The 23,284-nt window shown below is 36.7% G+C and overlaps 1 protein-coding gene across 5 annotated transcripts in view; it reads left to right on the plus strand.

Moving 5' to 3' along the window:
• Positions 1–23,284, plus strand: part of LOC105384949 (stress-activated protein kinase JNK) — an 86,954-nt gene that overhangs the window by 31,722 nt on the left and 31,948 nt on the right. For 4 of the 5 annotated variants that reach the window (XM_048625953.1, XM_048625960.1, XM_048625968.1 and 1 more), the window contains exon 2: positions 16,671–16,696. The exons of the other annotated variant lie outside the window; for it this stretch is intronic. The gene's annotated coding sequence lies outside the window, so the exon portion shown is untranslated. The remainder of the gene's footprint in view (positions 1–16,670; positions 16,697–23,284) is intronic. 5 annotated transcript variants of the gene reach the window in all.

Below are 23,284 nucleotides of genomic sequence, written 5' to 3' on the forward strand. Positions count from 1 at the left end.
GATGCATCTCAATAACCTAATTGGTAACAACACAACAGACATATCTAATCTTTTTGCTACTCATTTTTCTAATATCTATAACAAAAAAACTTCCTCTTCAGCCAGAACTAATAACAGTAACTTCACTACCCCTATAACTACCAATATTAACTACGGAATAACTGAAAGAGTAATAATTAAATGTATTAATAAACTAAATGCATCTCAATCAGCAGGTCCGGACGGCATTCATCCGTTACTTGTAAAACGGTGCGTCACAGCCTTAGCCCTCCCATTGTGCATTATATTTAATAAATCTTTACAAGATGGTCATTTTCCTACAGAGTGGAAAAGAGCTAGAATTACCCCGATACATAAAAAAGGTGACATCACCTTAGTGAAAAACTACAGACCTATTTCTATCCTGTCCTGTTTTGCTAAACTATTTGAAGCTATCGTTTGTCCAATTCTTACAAAAATTTAGATCATGCGTTAAGTAAATCACAACATGGATTTAGGAAGGGTCGCTCAGTCGAAACAAATCTGGTTAGTTATATTAGTGAATTGTCCCATACAGTCGACGCAGGTCTGCAAGTCGACGCAATTTATATCGACTTTACCAGTGCATTTGACAAAGTTTGTCACACCCTTCTCCTCAAAAAACTTGAAATAATCGGCATAAATGTTTCATTAATAAAGTGGCTAACTTCATACTTAGAAAAAAGGGAACAAGTTGTCTCAATCAACGGTTTTCAATCTAAATTCTTCTATGCTGAGTCCGGTGTGCCTCAAGGTTCTCATTTAGGTCCAATTCTTTTCCTTGCTTTTATAAATGATCTGACCCATCACATCCAATATAGTAAATACTCAATGTTTGCCGATGATTTAAAAATTTACCGTACCATAACTTCTACCGATGACAACTGTCTTCTTCAAGACGATCTTAATAATATTTTAAAATGGTGTGATATTAATTGCATGTTGATCAACGCTCAAAAATGTTTTCATATTAAGTTTACACGTAAAAAAGTTCCACATTCCTTTGATTACCTTCTCGACAGTAATGCAGTGACGGAGGTCAGTGAGATTCGTGACCTGGGAATAATAATTGACTCGAAATTACAATTTTCCTCTCATATAGATTCTATTATTAAAAAAGCAGCGCAAATGTTAGGATTTATAAAACGGCAAAGTAAAGGCTTTAGAGCTGACACTAAGATTATCCTGTACAATTCCCTAGTTCGTAGTCATCTCGAATTTGCTTCCTCTGCCTGGAGTCCTTCTTATGCTGCCAACTCACATCGTATCGAATCTATACAGAGAGCCTTTACCCGTCATCTTGCTTTTATTTCCTCTAATGTGTCTCATAAATCTCCGTATGATCACCGCTTAACTTTTTTTAACATGAAATCATTACGCAATAGACGAGAGACCCATGACCTTTTATTTCTTTATAAAATTATTAATAATCTTATAGACTGTCCTGATCTACTTGAGAGTATTTCCTTCCCGATTCCTTTCAAATATCCGAGGTACCCAATTAAAAAACTAATGTGTGGACCTAAACCCCGTACAAATTTAGGCTCACATTCACCAGTAAATAGGCTTTGTGATCTCCATAACATTTATAGCAACAAATTGGATAATGTTAACCTTGACATTTTTCACGATTCGTATAATTGTTTTAAGAAAAAAATCCAATGTATGAAATAATATTCTTATTACTTACCTGCCTAATTGTTTGTTTTAGTTTGAAAGTATAAATATTTGTGTTCATACTGTGATCTCTGTACTTAGTACTTAGAAAAACCTTTTATATATTTTAGTTAAGTTAAAAAATTGTTAATTTTATATAAATTTTTATTTTAAGTTGTCTTAGATAATTTACGAATGTTGTGTACACCTTTAATTGGCTTCTATAACGAAATTTTAATTTTAATATGTGTTTTAAAAATGTTAGTTGTATAAGCTGCTGGTGTTCCAGTTTAAATAAATAAATAAATAAATAAATAAATAAATAAATTAGTTTATAAAATGTGATACTGCTACGAATACAACTTCGTAGCAATGCCGTAGCACTGCTACGAATCTACGTAGCATTTTCGTAGCCATAAAATTTAAGTTTTCTTCATCATTCTCAAGAGCTCATTATTCTCTGTTCTTATAATGATTTATGTTGATAATAAATTATTCAAATATTCTGGATGGTTCGCAATTTGATATTTATAATTGTGTAGAATGCCGAAGTCGAGATACTGGACTAAATTGACGAACGTTTTTATTAAATAAATAATTTTGGATTTCTATTAATTTGTAGGTTATGCATGTATAATTACACCCTACATATTTTTGGTTATGGTTGTATTGGATTGATAAAAACTTTCCTTGAACCTCTGCATTTATTTGAGAACGAAAAGAAAAGTAATAGTTTACTTGAAACTACAAGCAAACAACTTGAAAACCTTCGGAAGCGTTTATGTCTAGTTGTTGCCAAAAACAATTTCCTCCACCCAACCTTCGCCCCGCCGTCACGTTCGGGGATTCTAATGCTAATAGGAATCCGGTTGGATGATAATTTAGAGAAAGCTATTTTCTTGCGAAGGCCTATGTGCCGGGGGCGGGGGGTAATGTGAACCGGGGGGAGGGAGGGGCGTATGTTTATTTGTAGGATTTGAAGCCTACCCTCTACATACGAGATACCCTTCCAGGCTACAGTACAAATAAAGAGTATATAATAATAGTCTATATACCTACCCATATCCCAAAATTACTAGGTGAACATGATCCAATTTAACATGTTAAATTAATGCGTACAAATTATAAAGTCATTTTAAATTTTTCCACACGTTTCTGTAATAAGATAAATTGACCCGAATTCAGTTAAAACTGTACGAGCGTCAACCGCAAATTAATTAGCGCGGGCTCTCTGTACAGGCGTGTGTGTGTGTGTAGTGTGTACCTAGTGAGTGACTGACGACCCACAGTTGAAACAGACGATCAAATATGTTGATTTTTTAAATTATTTCTGAATGATTACCGAACAATGTTAAAAACCCCCGACATCCAACACCAAGTCGCATAACTTTTGAACGACTAATCCGATTTTGATAAAATTTGGCTAGAAACACTCGGCCATTGCCTATGACCCAAAAAAGAAAACAAATTGAAAATAGGTTCAGCCGTTTGGGAGCCGAACAATGAAAAAGATCCATTGACATAATGAAACGATAATGGTGGGTGGAACTTTTTCATTGCACATGTATTAAAAAACACACAGATACACCTTCTAGCCTCTTTTAGGGATATGTTTAAAGATTATAATAATAATGAAACATACTTATTTATTGTCTTTTTTGCAGGTAAATAAAACCATGATGTTTCTGAGCAGTACCCTACGTTCTGTAAGTTAATTAAATTACTCCATCCAGGTCGGAATTTTGTCTGCCGTCGACGCGATACGATCGCAGTGGACATTCCACTCTGTACACCATAACCTACAATCCAATTAAAGTTCCAGCAGGTCTTTTCCCAAAAATGATTGAAATTGGGAATTCTTCCAACCCTATAAGTACATTAATCCGATGTTTCATTTTGATCCAATCATAAAGAAACATGGAGCGAAATTGCTTTCAATAAATTAATAAAGAAAGAGGCAGGGTGAAGGTTGACATGAATTAAACATGTTTTATCACATCCCTTTGATGTGCCGTCTTCCAGGAAATAAATTTGGAAATTATTATTATAAGGATCTCTCGGAAACGTTGGAAGATTGCGTCGACAAAGTCACGTATTTTATGAGGGAAGTCAAAAACAATGTTCTTAGAATCGTTATTAATGTAATTAAAGGATTCTGACTTAATTAATTCATAAACTAAGCCGCTTTGAACGAAGTATGACCACGTAGGCACATCCAGAATTTTTTGGAATAGAGCCTTGACTGTGACGTCATGACTTAAATAAATAGATCCCCTCAGCCCCAGGCATGAACCTCAAAGAGACTAAAATTAGCTGAAACATAAGGAATAGTAAAACAGAAATAGGAAGTTAGTCTTCTTCTTCTTTCGTGTCAGTGAACTTGCGAATTTTTATATTCGTCCAGACCAAAAAGTAGCAACTTTGATAGCATTCTGGTTAGCCTGGAGTAAGTCTTCCCGTGTGCAAGTGGAAGGGCACAGGGGACAGGAGAGTAAATGCTCCATAGTCTGGGGGGCGGTACCACAGTCGCATAGGTTGGTACCATCGGTATAGCCCCACTTGCAGAGATTGTCCTTGCAGCAGCATACCTCTGCTCGCAACCGATTTAGAGTCTTCCAAATGTGCCAGGGAAGACTGTTACCGGGAGCAAGTTTTTCCTCAAGAGGTAGGAAAGGATCCTGGGGCTGCTTTTCCTCCCAGAGCCTTAGCCTTGCGTTTTGTGGGTTTTCATCCTTTAAGGACACCTCACTATTTAGAAACGCTTTGCGGCTCTTAAGGCGGGAAGATGCGGCAGTATGTGAGTAAAGTGGATGTCTGGAGTCGCATTCTTGTTTGGCTTTCTCAACAGAACATGCCACGTTACGCCGTATGCTAGGGGGTGCTATCCCAGCCAGGGAGTAGAGTTTGTAGAGCGGTGTCGGTTTGAGGCATCCCGTAACTATACGAACTGTGTCGTTAAGAGCAACATCTACTTCTCTAGCATGCGCGGACCTTGCCCATATGGGGCAGGCATATTCGGCAGCTGAAAAGCAGAGTGCTAAGCTACTTGTTCGTAGAACTTGCGGAGAGGCGCCCCAGCTGGTAGACGTAGGCCGTCGCAGAAGGTTGTTTCGGGAGCTGACTTTCTTCTTGGTGATTTGGCAGTGACTTTTGTACGTGAGGGATCTATCCAGGGTCACTCCGAGGTATTTTGGTGACGAGCAGTGCTGGATTTTTACCCCTTCCCATGTTATGTCCAGCTCTCGATTTGCCTGGTGGTTGCGTAGGTGGAAAGCACATGACTGAGTTTTTGATGGATTTGGCCTCAAAGCGTTTTAGGATAGGAAGTTAGTAAAGCAGATACATAAGTAAGAGATCCCAATTTGTCACCATGATTCAAGTTTTTTTTTCGTCATTATAACCATGTCCTTATTAGCGACAGGATTGTGGATCCGTCAGATGCCAGTTTCGTCAGGTTTTTTTTTACATTTTCCCATTTCAGTTCAGTTTCGTCAGGAATTACGAAAGTAGGTGCTGACTGCCCAGTTTTCACAGGTCGAGATTCGCCATACAAGGCTTTCCCTCCCTCCCTTTCGTATACACCCATACCATACCCCCCTATTCTACCGCCATAACCATTTTGATGACGTATGTCTTATGTAATGGTTGGTATCATCACTGTTGTCGTTGTAGCTAGTAACCAAGTCTGGGCGCGTTGCGTAGCGAAATCGAATACCATCCGAGCCAGTTTGTAGACGGACCTTTTATTTTTAGAAAAGTTTTAATTATGCCGGCTCCTGAACAACTTTTGTAATTAACGGTTTGAACCGGAGCTTTTTTAACAAAAGAGATTGAATTAACGTATATTTTCATCCAAACGGATAAATTATACGAAACAATTCGAAAGTTGAACAGTAAACCCCTTACAATATTTACTATATTATACTGCCTTCACGATGCATTATCGTATACAAAATCTGTTTATAATGCGTCTATTCAGCCTTTATTCTAATGTTACAAACCGAATTACTTAGCAAAAAGCCTTCCTTTTTCCACGCTCCATAACTTTAAACAAAGTATCTTTTAATGTCTTGAAAGTCTTGATCCTTTTACGGAAAAATAAACTTTGCATCCGGTGACGAAGATTCATGTTGCAATGGGGAGGTGGCCGCGTATTTGTTTTGTTTCACAGATTTTGCATTAGGGTGAGGCCCCATTGGTGCTTTGCGCTGCGTTACCGTTGTCGCAAAGGAAGGCATAAAAGGCAGCGACGACGCAACGCGCCAATGGGGCTTCGCCCTAAAGCATCACGTCATAAAGAAGGTACGAGGGAGAGGCTAGACGTGCTGTCTCTGTCTCGAGGGGAGCAAGGGTTGAGGATAAATATTCATTATAAGCATGATGCGCTGCTTTGCCCATCGCGCCCGCATGTGGACCCGTCGGGGCTCACTTGTTGATCCTCTGACTCGCTTCAGTTTTAATCTGAAATTAAAAGCTTTAAATTTTAACTCTCAGAATCATGTAGACATTTTGGACCACACTTAACAAAACAATTTTAAGTGTGGAGCCACAGAGCCTAAAGGGTTTCGAAGGCTTCAACATATTTCAAATAATTTTTTCGTGAACCAGTAAATCGGTGTTACTTTCCGAATAGAGACGAGAGGTATGTCTGTATGTGTTAAACTTAGTAAGGAGATTTAAAAAATCTGTATGCAATATCTCCTATAGTTACATGCTATTAATGATTCATTCAGTGGCACCAAAAGTATACAGCGACTGAGAGTCGAAAATGAATCCCTTATAAATAGTATTACATTATAATTCTAAGGGACCAACGACTTGGTCGAATAAGTGTAGCCCCAGCGCCAGGTACAGGCGGGATAAACAGCTTATGCTCCCGAGCACTGCCGGATAATTCCGCTCGCGAAAATATTACCACCCGCGTTACAGGTCACTGAACTTCAGGCTTTCAGCTTATTTAACCATAGACAAAAGGTTCCAGGATAATTTGTCTCCAATCTTCGCCGCCAGAAGTGGTTTCTGGATGTACCTACAGATAGCAATAATAACGTTTTAAATGTCGTTATATCGTTCCAGTTAAGGCTGTAAAAAGGTGTTTGAATATTTATTACTAAGGCTAAATTATTCACGTGCTACTTCAGGCTTTTTATCACCGAATTAAGCTAATAAAATATATTTATCTGTGCGACTTAGTTAGGATAATGCCAATAAATATAAGGTTCACGTTCCCGTCAAATTTGAAATTAATTGGCGAACAGAAAAGTCAATAACTCGGCAACGCTGATCAATCATTTCGAAACCGCTAGGGGGCGCTTCCCTACGCCCCCCACTCCATTTAATAATACACTCTAAAACAATGGGCGGAGTGCCGAAATCGTATCGGTGCGCGTTGAGATGAATTTTCAGCGGTTGCATCGGATAACGCTGGAAATAAAAGAAAGTTTCTGTTCAATTTGGCGGGAGGGATGACGGTACAAAGTAAAATGGCTGACGCTGAATTATGGTATTACTTTGAAGGCTCGGGTCCGCGGGGGGTGAACGAATATTATTTACAGGAAATATTGCCGTGGAAAGAAAAAGGTAGCCGCTACCATTTTTTTTTGATTGAAGAAATATGGTATTCTCTTGAACAGATATAATGTTTGAGATAATGTTTTACTTGGAAATATTTAACATGGTTTGGCTTTACCGACCATCAAAGTTTACATAAGAGTTAATTAAAATAACACAAAGATATTTTACCGTTACTGTAACCAGTTGGTTCGGCAACAATGTTGTTAACTCTATATCGATGCAAAACAACATACTGGGGTAAGAATATTTAACGACTATAACTTTGCACTTACAGCAAGAGCTAAACCTTAACACAACAACAGGGGAGCGGAGGGGAAACAGGCTACAAAGTGACAATACTCAATAAGTTCAATGACCCGCCACCTGCATTTTAATCCGCCCAAACTTCAGCACCTGCCCCGCCCCCCGCCCTTGTAGGAAATGAGGGACTCCGCGGGGGTAGCAACCCCGGGATCGAAGGGTCAACTAGGACTGGCCAGTGTTAATTCGATTAGAGGAGAAAGTAAAATGACATTTTGATTTTAGAACGCGTCCGTTTAAAAGCATAGCTGTGTTGCCAGATGACAAATTGAGTGGAACGCGCCGGTGCTAATTTACTCGTGACGATTTTGATTAGTAAATTTATTTTCTACGATTAATTTCAATTAACAATAGCTTAGTCCGAAAAAAAAATCACAAATGAAAACAAAATTTAAAATATTGGTAGCAATAAATTAAAAACCTAAGCAATGAAATTTATCCTTTATAAATTAATTAGAAGGTGTGCAAATGCTAGTAGACTCGTCGTCAAAACAGCTGTTAAATGTTTAAATTTTCAGACACAGAAAAAAATTTTCTAATGTTACAATTTATTGTACCCTGCAATAAGCAAAATTTAATTATTGCTAAATCTACATTAATCTTCTGAATCCCTCACAAACCAGTCAGTCACATCAGCAAGCAAATTATTCCATATTCTTTAATCCGATGTAAATCGAATCAAACATGAATCAGCGCTGGGCTCACCGGGCCTCTGATTGGACCGTCTAATAAATAATGGATTATGGCAATTACCAGTGGACAACCCGGGAATTGCTTAATCCGGGTTTCCATTACACAAACATGCGTGCCGGATGTGTAGATGTGGATGTGTAGCGGGTAGGTGCAGATTTGCATAATCAATAGCTGTATCAAAGCGCTGTGTGAAGATGGATGGTCGAGCGTTTTGGTAAAGGTTAGATGTGTGTGTGGGAACTTGTGAATATTCTGGCGTGTTTGAGTAGTTCTCATATTATATTTTATAGGATAAGTAAGTCTACTTTTAATCTAGTAATTTCAAAGTGATACAAGACTGTGTGATAAATTTATAATAGTTTGTAGTGCGCTATTATAAAAAAAAACACGCCCTAACCATTTTATGTATGTACCAGCACGGAGCGGGCTGCCGGCCAGTAATGTGCCATCATTCATACAACATGTATGAGAATGATATAGGAGGTGTGAGGATTTCCCTAATGCTTTCCGCGACGTTCACGTTAGAAGCCTTCAGATTTTTATGGTGGTCGGTGGTCTCTCTTACTTAGGATGCTCATATATGTTTTCTTGCATGCAAAGTGGCACCTATAGTCGGCTTTTTAACTATTACGATATTAACGGGGCTAGATGTATGAAATTTAGCTTCGGATTATATTTTAGTTGTTTTTATAATATGTACTCATGAGTATACACCTAACTGGGTGTGTTTTCCTGTGCACTGTGATATTATTGTAAACAGAGCCCAAGTCCTAAACTATTTACTGTCACAAATTGTATGTGAAAACAATTGAATCGCAATGAAGTTCACTAACTGAACTAGTGCAGTCGTTAAGTCTGTTACTCGTGAATCGACGGGCGCAAGATCGATTCCCAGAACCGAAGATTATTTTTAGCTTTTTCTATTCTAATCGGTTCATATGACAAGAAGATCGCTGGTTCAAATCCCAAAAAATGCAAAAAGAATAATATATTACAAATTAAATTCTCATTTATCACGGAAATAACTGCCATCTATTGACTAAACGCAGTAACTTAAGAGAACTAAAAAAAAACTGATTTACGAATAGATCAAGAGATACCAAATTAGTCCAAGTTCATTTGCAAAGAGGGCGCTAAAGTTGAAATTTATTTGAATTTAGTTATTAAAAATGAGTTTTATACCAGAATTCATAACATTCCGTCGCAACAGAACATCAGTCTCAGAGACAAAATCAAACGAAGAAGAGTCAATACAACATATTTTAGACGATACAAAAAATAGTTTACCTAATATGTCAGATGATGAAGAAAGTAGCTACATCAAAGAATTGAAGCAAAAACTTGAAAAGTTAGATATAGAATTGCAAGCAGCTCACGAGGAAGTTAATAAACTTAACATGGAAAATAATTCACTCAAAAAAACCGTAGAAGAACTGACCAGAAAAAATGAATTATTTAAAAAGGTCACGACTAATTACATAAAAGATTCCAGTCCACTAAAACAGAAATCAAAAACATCGACGCCTCTTAAAGCTCTGAAACCTAGATCAAAGGCTAAACTGTCACAAGAAAAAAATACTACACAGGGAACACATAGTATTACATCACAAGAAGTACACTCCAAGCCAAGTGGCAAAAACCAGTCAAAAAAGAAACCTCAACTCTGTATTATAAGTAATAATAAGAGAAATAAGATTCTACAACTGTCAGAAGAATCCTACTTCACAGACCTCCAAATAATTCACTATGTTACACCAACAGGAGGCATCAAGGAAATGCTGCTAGGATTACAAAGCAAACTAAAACAATACACTAAATCGGACTACTGTGTAATTCTAATAGGAGAGACAGATTTTGAAACTACTCAAAACTATCTTAACTTAATATACGAAATCAGAAATACTGTGCAGCAGGTTGACTGGACCAATATAATAATATGTACCCCTACTTACAAATGTGGGCCATTTTCAAACATGTATAACTCTAGAGTTGAGACGTTTAACAATCTGCTCTACCTAGACACACAAACTCATGAGTACGCATGGATGTTGGACTCCAATACGAACCTGCAATACGACTACACTATGTTTTCAGGACCGCAATACACCATTAATGATTCAGGCATACGTATTATATTAGGGGATATAAAACAGGCAATCAACAAACTCAAGCAACATTTATGTGAAAATAATAACCTCGAAGAACGATCTCCAAGAAACCAGAATGAACTAAAAAGTGGAGAGTTTTTTCATGTATAACCATATTTTAATTCTCCACCAAAATATTGCAGGACTATTAAACAAATCCGACTTGCTTACGCTTTATCTCAATGAATTGTCATCAAAAAATACTGAAATTGATATCCTTTGCATAACAGAACATTTCATTATGTCAGGCCATGAAGACCTATTATGTATCCCTAATTATAAGATAGCTGCAGTTTATTCTAGAGACTCTACAAAAAGAGGAGGTGCGTGCATACTGGTACGATCTGATCATAAATTTAAAGTAATACCATCCGTAGCTAACCATTCTGTAGAAGGAATTATTGAATGCTGTGCTGTAGAACTGATCGATCATCAATTAATTATTCTTTGTGTGTATAGAGTCCCAAAGTCAAAGTCTTCTAGGTCAGCACTAGAAATATTTTATGAAAAGCTCGAAATAGTTTTAAATAAATTGTGTAATCAATCAAAACAAATCATAGTCTGCGGTGATTTTAATATTGATATCCTATCAGAAAATAGAGATGCCATAAATTTTGAGAACCTACTTCTAGGCTATAACTTAAAATTACAAATAAGAGAGCCAACTAGATTAAAAAGCGGGACATGCCTGGACAATTTTGCACATGCAAAATCCCGCAGTTGTAGTGCTACAGTACTAGATTACGGTCTCTCAGACCACACAGCACAACTTCTAAGATATCCAGTTCAGAAATCATGTAAGTTTAACCACTGGTTTGTAAGAAAACGGGACATGTGTAAAGAAAATATTGTTAAATTCAAAAATAGCATAGCGAATTTGAACTTCTCAGATATTTATAACACCCATGACCCAAACAAGGCATATGATAGCTTCTTGAACATCTTTATGTTGCTATATAACTTGTGCTTTCCTAAATTATTGATTAAAATTAATACTAAGAGAAAACAGAAATGGATCTCCAGAGGCATAAAAGTGTGCAGTATTAAACAAAGAAAACTACTTTGGCAATGTCGCTTAAATCCAAACCATATTAATAAAATAACCTTAAAATCCTATTCATATCGACTTAAAAAAATTATAAAACTTACTAAAAAAGCCCAAAACTGTCACACTATTAAGACATCAGAAAATAAATGTAGAGCAACATGGCAAATTATAAATGATAGCAAAAATAACTTTCCTAAAGAACCGATTCATAGTATTCTGAATAATGACAAACTGATTACGGATCCACAGGAGATAGCAGACGCATTTAATGACTTCTTTATTGACCAAACCTCAATTGACAGTAATATAAAAAATGACCCTGGACCAGGACTTATTAATATTGAATCATCAATTAATTCTATGTTTATGACACCAGCGCAGGCTATTGACAACTTAAAAATTATAAAAAATATGAAAAACACAAATAGTGTCGGTTATGACGACATAAGTACAAAAGTCCTCAAATCTGTCGCTGAAATAATTGCTCCTGTCTTAGCTTATATAGTAAACTTATGCATTGATAGTGGTATATTCCCTACAAAGTTGAAGCCGACTGTTGTAAAACCGCTCTTTAAGAAAGAAGATAGACAACAACTGAAATATTATAGACCCATAGCATTAATCTCAGTTATATCGAAAATTTTTGAAAAATATTTCTACAATATTATTTACTCATTTTTAGACAAAAATAAGATATTAGCCAGGGAGCAATATGGGTTTAGAAAAAATAAAACAATTAATATGGCAATATTTGAAATAATAAACACAGTAATGCAAAGTGTCGATGACAGAATTCCTATATGTGCTCTGTATATGGACATGTCTAAGGCGTTTGACTGTGTGGACCACAAAACGTTACTAGCCAAACTTAATTTGTACGGTATTCGAGGAAACGCCTTACAACTATTAAAATCATACCTAGAAGAGCGTACACAATATACAGAAATTACAAAAATATGCCACATATCTAAAAAAGAAACAGTTTATTTATCAAAGGCCCGCAAAGTTAATTATGGAGTGCCTCAAGGGAGTGTGTTAGGACCACTTCTATTTTTAATTTACATTAATGACATGCCAAAATATATTAAATTCCCCACTATACTATTTGCAGACGACAGTACAGCTATAATGAAGTGTAATAATGACGAAAATTATGAAAACAATATAAACAATACTCTATTACAGATCATAAAATGGTTAAAACTCAACAACCTTAAAGCAAATCTGGAAAAAACAAAACTTATGCAATTCTATCAACGGACATCTAGTTTTCCCAATTTACAAATCAAACACGATAACATAAACATTGAAGAAGTACTAGAGACAAAATTCTTAGGGCTACATATAGATAATAAATTAACTTGGATAAGACAAAGTCAGGAACTTAGCAAAAAACTGAGCAAATTTGCCTACACTCTTTATAAACTCAGCAAAGTTGTAAATACAGAGACCCTTCTAACAGCATATCACGGATATGTTTCCTCGGCTCTGCGATATGGCATAATATTTTGGGGCAACTGCACTGAACGTGAAACCATATTTAAGGGGCAAAAAAGATGTATCAGAGCCATGTTCAATTTAAAAAGAACGGAAAGTTGCAAACCTTTTTATATGAAACATAAAATTTTGACTCTACCATCTCTATACATTTACGAAGTAGCTATTTTTGTAAAAACAAATCCAAATCTTTTTACCCGTGCACATGAAATTCATAGCCGGAACTTACGGAACAGGGATAGGTTGTGTGCACATAAAGGAAACACTGCTCTTTTACGAAAAAGCATTTTATGTATGGCGCCACAGATTTATAATAAATTGCCAAGAGCACTGATAGAATGTGACATAAAAAAATTCAAAAATGAACTCTTTAAATTATTAGTAAAGGGTTGTTATTATAATATTAATGATTTTCTTGCTGATAATTTTAAATGACAACCTAATTATTTATATATTTGTACGAAATAAATCATGAATATTAGAATTGACATTAAAATTAAAATTATATAATATGACATCTTGACTGTATACTGCTCCCTCTTTTTTATTATTATAACATTGACTGTATTTACTAGATGTTAGTTTGATATTGTTTGACTTTTAAATGTAATGTAATTTTTAATGTAATTTTAGATGTAATATTAATTTTGCATGTAATTATTTGAAACAGGACATTGCATGTTATAATTATAGTATACCTACACTTAATTTGTACGTCCAACTAGGACAGAACATAGCGCTAATTTTAAAACCCTACCATCATGTTGTACCTATGTTTCACAAATAAATAATTTTGATTTTGATTTTGATTGATTGAAAGTAAATAATGAAATGCTAATTTCCCGCCAATTGTTTAAACGTAAAATCAAGCTGTCCTGAAAACTACTTATGTTTGGTCCTTTACAAATGAAAATACCATTGTGCAACTCATCCTCTACATACATAAATAATGATAACCGCGTCAAGTGTGTGCACAAATAACTATTCAAGTTATTCACACAGCCCGGAATAGTGGTGTCAAGAACACGGCAAGCTTCGCGAAACGTTCAACTTAGCTTGTCCCGCTTCTCCACGAATATTCATACCACTATTACCCCTATAGTTATTGCAATAAGGCAGCAGCGAGCAGTGGGATGGGGGACAAGGCACGTTGAACCCACAGCGCTGTAGCTGCACGGGTGTGGTGAACAATGGTTGACCCAGTTCTGGCGAGAGTGGGCGAGTTGCGGGATTCGGTGCCCGGCCGAAGACTTGCTTGAAGTCGCGAGGCACGTGTAGGGTAGTTATTATTAATTAAATAAATAAATAATTAAATAAAGTTACTTTTAATTTACTTACTTATATATTAAGTCCCTTTTCCAACATTCTTCAACACAGTTTCCGACAGTTTAGTGCTTGTCTACTGAAGAAGAAAGACTAATTATTCGCTGTTCCTCCGTAGAAGGATTTTCCTCCATATTTCAAACACTGAAGCCTCAGTCTCAAGTCTTAATTCTATTATAGAGTACTTCAAAAACTAAAAGGTTATTTCGGCCGTTATCGTCCAGCCTTTGTCCTAAATAGGTAACACGCATAGTGGCCGAAGCTCGCAGTCAAATGAAAATGGTGACGCAGGTGTTTCTTTCAGCAGTTGTAACTGTAAAAAGTCACTGAAGCAATAAATTGAAAGCACATAAAAGGTGAGCGGTGGACGTCTGTTTACTCAACAGTAGCACCCGTCTTGGCGATTTGTTGACAAAATGAACTGGCTTTGTCCGGTTGGAGCAAGATACGTCTGCTCTGCTCGTGTCGGAGTCCACACCACATTAGCACTGCGTAATGGCGTAATATTTGACAAAATATTTGCGTCCAAACCAGAGCTCATAATACGCGACGAGGCTTACGAATCTTACGATACCAAGTTTTGTGACGCTTCTTGGGTGAGGTATTTAGCGTGTGTTGGATTATAATTATCTCATGAATCATGATACTATTGATCACATTACGAGTCTGCTTATATCGAATAGATCGTAGGTATATTCTTCATAGCTAAAGTAAATAAAGTGTAATTTCTACAGAGTTTTCTGCAGTCTTCCAAGTTGCCCTGCTGGTGCTAAACTAAATTTAACTTTTTCAACAACCACTTAGTCCATCTCTTGCTATAAATAAATGTAGTTTAATTTCTTGGTCGTAGCGCTGTGTTGCAGACAAAGTTATATAAACTGGGTCATATTTGCTCTATCCACACTTTATAACTAAAATGAAGTAGTTTTGTCGTGTTGCGATGAAAATGAAGGTTTTTTTGCTCAATTTCCGGCACGTCTAGACAGTTTCCGGTCTCTGTTACCTGTAAAGTGGTTTTATTTTGAACTTCTTCAAGAAATAACAGTCATGTCTGGATTTTTCTACAAATGAAATTCCAGTTTATTTGCGATACAAGAATAAACTTGTGAGTTTGGAACTTATCTTTAAGCACCCAACCGGTGGGTTAACGCACTTTTGACTAAAGACCTCGACCATAGTGTGATCATTGAAAATATCAGAAAGGTCCGGATAGCATCCAGAACCATCACATATGTAACATTCTACTGAGATAATGTTCCTAAGTATAATTAAAGTCTTCCGTTACATAACATTCGTAAATATATTACGAGCTTGTAATTTGCCGCGCTGTGTGTAAGTTAGCGCCAGTTGTGACTCGAACTTTAGACATCTCGCGACATAAACTTGGCAATGTGTATTCCTTCATTGCAGAGTGCTTGTAATGTAGCTTTTGTGCTCTGAATGTTTAATAATCACATATGGATTTATTAATAAGGAAAGTGTATGGTTGAAGATACTAATTATTAGAGTATTTAATGTTATTAGTGTTTATATTTCAGGTGCAGAGAAACCCGACCCCCTCTCATAGTAACAATGCTTCTGAGGGGGGTCAGGTATCTCTGCCCCTTACTTATTTTTTGTTATGAGCTTTCCTCTTTATTTTTATATAAAGACTGCCCCTCTGAAAATCTGATGTTTTATGCACGAATACTCATCAATGTTGAGATTTTAATTAGATTTTAAGAACAGTTTATTCAGAATGACCACCTATTCTATTCTATTATCTGTGGGGGTGTAAGTACCTGCACCTGGCTCTCTCGAGTGGAACCTTTGTGCATATGCCCAAGGTCTAAACTGCCTTCCTAAGCTTGGAGCATTTCCCACCACGCTGGTCCACTGCGGGTTGGTGGGTTCACATATCTAGATGTGCTAAATCTAGATATGCAGGTTTTCTCCCGATGTTTTCTTCACCGTAAGAGCGATGGTATACATTGTACTTAAGTTAAAAGAACTCATTGGTGCATGTCAGCGCCGGAATTCGAACCCGCATCTCTTGCGTGAGAAGCGGGCGCTTACCCGACTGAGCTACCACCGCCCGACCACCTGAGTCACTCCCTTTCGGGACACTTTTTTAACACCCTGTATAACTTGCACAAGCACCGAAGCCCGCGAAATCCTTTGCGCGTGAAAGTTATATTTCCACATAAATCTGGGCGCCCGCGGAGTTCTCATAAGATAGATTTATCGGCTCACGTCGGCCGCTCTCATTCAGTTTCGCGACATTTTTACGAAGAAAAAATCCAATTTGTGATCGAATTCTCGAAGCTTTTATCCACTCGTTTTATAATAAATTTGGTTTGTATGTGTTCATGATGAGCCGGCGTAGCGGGTTATTTTTGTTCACTTGTTCAAAGGTATTCTTTATTCTGTTTCAGATATCTTTGCTGCAATAAGAGACTTGGTAAGACATTATTTCACTGTGTACATCGCTTTAATAGTACTTTTATTTCACACGTATAGATAAAATAATACATTAAGTTCCAAATGAAGAGAAAATAGTGTAAGGAATTTGAAACATAAATTCTGTGACTATAAAGTTGGAATTATACTTATGAGTCGACACTACATGCATTTAATACTTTGTACCTCTACAACTAAATACGTTAAAAACTTCTCGGATTTGGTTTTTATTCTTAGAAGGTACTTTTCGCCATTAATCAGTGAAAGCCTCCCTATTTCTTTCGAACCGGTGTCGATGCCCGGCGAAGGCTCCCTGGAGGCACTCAAATTGCCCGAAACTCGTAAAATAATCATAAATATTTCCACCACCAGTCTGGTTAATATCTTCTAGTCTCTACCAATTGTCCCTCGCAGATTTCCTTAAATAACTTTCCACCCTAATACGAAGGTTATATGGTAGGTATTTCAGTGTGGAGGTGTGTTTGGAATAGTTGGACAAAAGTGTAATTGGATTCCTCGCTTCGTCTATTCGGAGATACATACATATTATACTATAGAGAATGGGTATGGAATACACGGGAAACATAAATAATGAGTGCTGCCTAAAAATGCTGCATTATGAAGGCAAAGGTTAGATTGTCGTAGAGCTCCTTGTGACAGGAGCCTTTAGTGGACGATTACGGGCTGATACCTACCTACTTATAGTCATCATAAGGCATTGATTGGGAATTTCAATCGAAACATATGTCGTATGTGACCTGTCCTACGCATGCCCTACAGCGTACAATATGGTATACATTCTAGGTATAAGGCTAGTATGTAGTATTCTGGAACCTACCAAGGGAGGGTCAGCACTGTGAGAGGCAAGGGGTGATATGCATTAACTAGACAGACTTTTAGTGCTGACCATACTAGCTTTGTCCCGCTTTGAATACTGAAGTAGCGACGTAGTTTCCTTTAAATGTAGTTTGAACTCTGTCCACAAGTCATAAAACATTAATTGCATTTTAAATTGTAAGTGGGAAAGTGATCCACAAAGTCGCAGAATGAATAATTTTAGATCAACTTCCGTATATTAAAGGAGAAAATAATGACTATTTTCGGGCTATGGCTTTAAAGCCTCTGGTTTTAAGGGACATATAATAATAACCTACTCAATCATAGGGGTAATGAGTACTCTTAAGACTATATGCAATCATTGAAACACTACAACTTATCATCTCTGTATAAGCGACGCTCTTATTTTGACCTCTGTTACCTTTACAAAATTCTCAACAATACTATAGACTGCCCAGACCTACTGCAAAAGATCAACTTTATTTCGAAATCTAAATTCATAACGCGCCCCTCTCGCGTTGCTAAACTAAATAATCAATACCTACATGTGTTTGTGCCACCTAATGCGAACAAAAACTATACCCGTAACCGCTTTCTTATAAGGAGCCAACAAACTTATAATGTTAATTTCTGTAACTTAATGGATGTAACATCCGATATTGATATATTTAGTAATGCCTATGGCAGGTTTAAACATCTAATAATTAGGGGACTTTGTGATAAGGATGAATCATGATAATTATTCTCAAACACTAAATTGTGACTCGGTACTGGGTACCAATTATACTAACCCATGTTTGTTCACGCTAGGATTATAGGCAGGTAATCTAGTTTGCCGTGTATAAACACCCATTTTTATATCCTATTTATTACATAATTTACTTACCTATTGTAATAACTTTATAAATACCTACTTAGTATGAAAACTTGTTTATCACCTTAACCACTTGCGCTCATTCAACAAGACTGACCAAAATATTGTAAGTAATAATAATACCTATTACTATTATGAATAACGCATAGATATCTGCAGTTCGTTGACGGTATGAGTGTGCTTGGCGGCCGAAATACTTTTTATGATTATCAGTCTGTATGAACTCGATTAGCTGCTCTCGAGTGTACTCTGGCTGCTAATGGACTGTAGTTTACCTACCTCACCCAACTTCAACTAGCTATAAGTTAATCAATTGTTTGTGATTATTGTCGGCACTATAGGTCTATAATAATACCACTATATATGTGTAAAATTTATTGTAAATGACTGTTTGTTGCCAAAATATAAATAAATAAATAAATAAATAAAAAATATTTTAAAGAAAAGTGAGGTTTATAATTATTTATAATAATTTACAGTATACTTATATAAATTTATTATAAGACAAGGAGCCCTTTTAGGAACAGACAGTAGTCCGGAAAAACGTTCATAAAAATATATATATATATTAGGTTTATGATGAATAAAAGCCTGAATTTTTTTAATATTCCTTATATATTATGCAAGTGTCAGAACAATTAAGTCAAGTTAGTCGGTGGGACGGGAGCTGTGTAAATATGGACGAAGTAAATTTGCAATTACCCGCAGCTCGAAATGGATTGCTTTCGGAGCCAGATAGTCCAGGGAGTCAGACCCACTAGGACTTGGGGTTTCAGCCCTGATCAACAAATATTATGTCTTTGCTATACGTCAGTGAGCTTAAAAAGTCTTACACTACATAATAAAAATCATAAAAAAAACTAGTATTGATTTTCTGATATTTCTTCATTTATCAGAAGTGGCATGTCTAATACACATTATACGATTAGTTGCAGAAAGGAACTTCACCCTATTGTCGACCTTTAATGCATTGCTGCTCTGTTTTGACAGTATACGGGCAGAAAGAGACAGAATTAGCTTTAAGATATTTTCTGCAACTTATTTTGGTGGCTGTGTAGCCCTTAGCGTTTTCACTACTAAGTAAAACGGGCCCAAACCCTCAGTATGCATATTACATTTTTTCGCGCCGCAAGGCGACCTCGCCAGCTCCTGATATATTAGATTTGTTATACATTTTATATTTCATGTTTCATAGCGTGAGAGGCGACACGGCAAATTTATGCCGCGTCGCATTTTGTAAAATACTGTTCCTTCAGGTAATGGTAGTGAAACTGTGAAACAGTTTCGACGTGTTTTTTAATCTGTCGTAGGTACTGCAATAATAATAACTCTGATAAAATAAAGGTACTGTTTGATATGAATATATTAAAACTACCTAGTTTATAAAAGCTTTCATTTTTGTCACCTATAATTAATGCTGAGCAGATTTTTATGCATTACATGATGGAGCAGCGAGAATTTTAAATAAAATTTTACTCAGTAATTTTTCGCACATCATTTTAATATTCATTGTTCATCCGATGCCATAAAACTAAAGTGACGTTCGCCGAATAACGGTCTATGTAAAATGAATATAATGATCGGAATTTCGCAAATTGAGTGGCGCTCACGAACGCGAGGCATCATTAGAGCGATATGTCGCGATCAGCTATTGGTTTTCGACGAAATGTATTTTGAAGTTTGCCGTCGACTCTCGATATAAATCGAATGTCGGATAAATCGAATTTATTGCCGAGCTCTCGGCAAAACGAACACGTTTCCAATAAACGTGGCAAAAGTATAGTTGCAAAAGAAATTACATTCTTTAACTAGCACTCTTGAACATGACCGGCTATTACAGATATACGAAATATTAAAAACATGACCGGCTGTTACAGATATACGAAATATTAAAGTCTTGACTTTTTTTAAATGTTTTTTTAGTTTAAAATATAGAGAAAGAGAGATACGAAAATAAGAAAAAGGTAATTCGATAAATTAAAGATTATTTCAAGTACACAATCTGTCCTAAGTTAAAAACTGTTAGAATGTGTGGGTTATAATTATAACAACGTCAGCCTGTACATTCATTAATCTTGTATCTTTAAAAATAATTAGTTCGTGCTGGGAACAGCTCCGATGAAGAGGAAAATTTAAATAAGAACGTAATTTTAATGAGTCTATCATGGAAAAGGCCCGTCTTCATAGGGCGGCTATTACCTATGCTAGGGATCCTATGTAAAGATACATAGGATCGCGACCTTTAGTCAACTATTTTTCGCCGATGTGTCATCACGACCCATCACGTCCCCACTGCTGGGGCACGGGTCTCCTTCCAATGAAGGAAGGGTTTTAGGCCTAGTCCACCACGCTGGCCTAGTGCGGGTTGGTGGACCCCAACACAAGCAAGCTTGTGTTGAGAGAGTTGTCGGGTAAGTGGGCAACCCGACTGTCAGATGTTTTCAAGCTGCCCGAAGGCATCTGACTAGGCTTATCGACTGATGCCGAAGCAACCGGGACCTACGGCTTAACGTGCCGTCCGAAGCACGGAAGCGTCCGAAGCGCGGAACCACTTGAAATCGGTCACCCATCCAATGGCTGACCGTGCCAGTTGTTGTCGCCGATGTGTATGACGGTTAAATTTTGAGAGAAGGCGGGCACATTAAGAACACTTACTGCCAGTTTCTATATCTCTATCTATCCATAACTGGTAGTTACTTCCATACGATTTTGACATAATATAAAGTAACAATCTGTCAAAATCGTATGAAAGTTACTACCAGTTATAGATTAGTAGATAGATAGAGTTATAGAAACTGGCAGTTAGGGCTGATTTTTCAATGGTCAGATAAATTTTATCTGAGGAATAAAATTGTTGCTGTCACTGTCTAATATAAACATTCAGTTTACTGCCTCTGTGGTCTAGTGGTAGAAGCTTCGCTTCATGGCCCAGAGGTCCCGGGTTCGATTCCCGGGTGGGACCATCAATTTGTATTTCTAAATTGTGGTTCTAAGTTTGGTTAGGACATAGAAGGCTGATCACCTGATGTCCGAAACAGTGAAACGATCCATGCTGTCGGATGGGCATGTAAAGCAGTCGGTCCTGCGCCTAGCTCTCTCCAGTCGTGTCGGTCAATCCGTCCCATTGGGTTATGAGAGTGATGGAACAGAGAGTGCTCCTGTGTACTGCGCACACACTTGGGCACTATAATCTACTCCTGCGTAGATGGTTGATCTCAAATGAGATTGGCCGCCGTAGTCGAAATTCGGCTAGGAGGACATTATAAACATTCAGATATGACAGCATCAGAATTATTCCTAAGATAACCTTTATCTGACTATTGTAAAATCAGCCCTTAGCAATTAGGTACTTTGGTTTATAAACGAATACTAAAAAATATAATAATAACAATATTCATTGTTAATTTATAATTTTAATAATAGTTATTGTTAATTTATTACTTGATACGACAATCAATAACATGTCCGCACACCGCGCCCGGCCGCGGTCGGTAAATTTGAACAATGAAATTGTGGAACAACTCCGCGCTCCAATAGATAAATATTTGAATCAAACGACTGCCCAGCGAGAATTCACATGTGTAGTTTTATCTGACTGAATGCTGCGTGCATCGAATATTAAATACAGTGTTGACAAAAAAAAAACCGGATGGATTCAAAATTGGCTTTTTTATTGGTTTAACCAATTAAGGGCTTTTTGAATTGTTGTCGTTGTAAAATTTAATTCATCCATTATTTTATTACAAACAATGATAGACTTTATATATAGAGATTATTGTAACAATAATAAATATGATGCCACTTGTTCTGAAATGTCTTTTAATTATTATAATAGATAAATTTTTTTTTTTATTATTTCAAACATACAAATCCTACCTAAGTAAGGTGCTTGTCGGGAATTAACTTGAGATTTGACCTTCGCGAATTTAACGATAAGTTAACCAACAGAAATATACTCAATGGCTGACACTATGCGACCAAATTCAAATTACAGTCAGCATAGGAATAATTAATTTGAGTAGTCTGAAATATTTTGTCGTTGAAACATTTGAGTGTTATTTGAGGCAATAAAACGAACGTGCCAAACGCTCGGCTTATGAACAATTCAGCTCAGCGGCGCATACAGACGCACGGTTCAACGCTGACATAGAGCAGGATACATTATAGAGGTGACAATAATGTATTCAGGACTCAGGAATTTTAAGAATCCATTATAGTCAAAATTTCTATAGGTGTCTGGAATACGGTAGAAATTAATTGCTAAACTTTTTTTTATCAAATTATAGAGTCAGTCCATGTTAAAAAGCAATGAAGAGGAGAAGAAATATTAACAATGTAACGATAAGAGGATAGTAAATTTTTTATTTATGCTTTAAACAAGAACTAGTGTCCACTAAATCTAAGTGGGTACATCGTGTTCTCTGTATTGAATCTGTGCTGTGCAGCACAGCACAGCAACAGTATTCCAATATGCACATGACATCTGAGTGAAATAACTGTGACTGTAGCACAAACGTTCTGTGAAATTGCGTTGCGTTGCGTTGCGTTTCATCTAAAATTCGACTAAAGTCAGCTAGTTTTGTTAAAAAAAAAGGAAATTGTGTTGTTATGACTTTTAAATTAGGATCAAAATAAAACCCGAGTCACATCGTCGATCCGTTTTAATAAAAAAGTGAATGTTTGACTAAGTAGTCATTAACGTGTCAAGCTTGCAGCTTCTATTTAACAAGAAAAGTGTTGTAATTTGAGCACCTCTTTAATTTGTCTGCTTAATATTCCGGGCGAGAGCTGCACTAACTTCGCTGATCGCTCGCTCAGTCATTGTTCCGACTACAAACTGAAAATTCACCAGATGTTGATTTAATTCTTGACAACTCT

This window comes from Plutella xylostella, chromosome 3 (genome assembly GCF_932276165.1).
Source record: "Plutella xylostella chromosome 3, ilPluXylo3.1, whole genome shotgun sequence".
Lineage (NCBI taxonomy): Eukaryota > Metazoa > Arthropoda > Insecta > Lepidoptera > Plutellidae > Plutella > Plutella xylostella.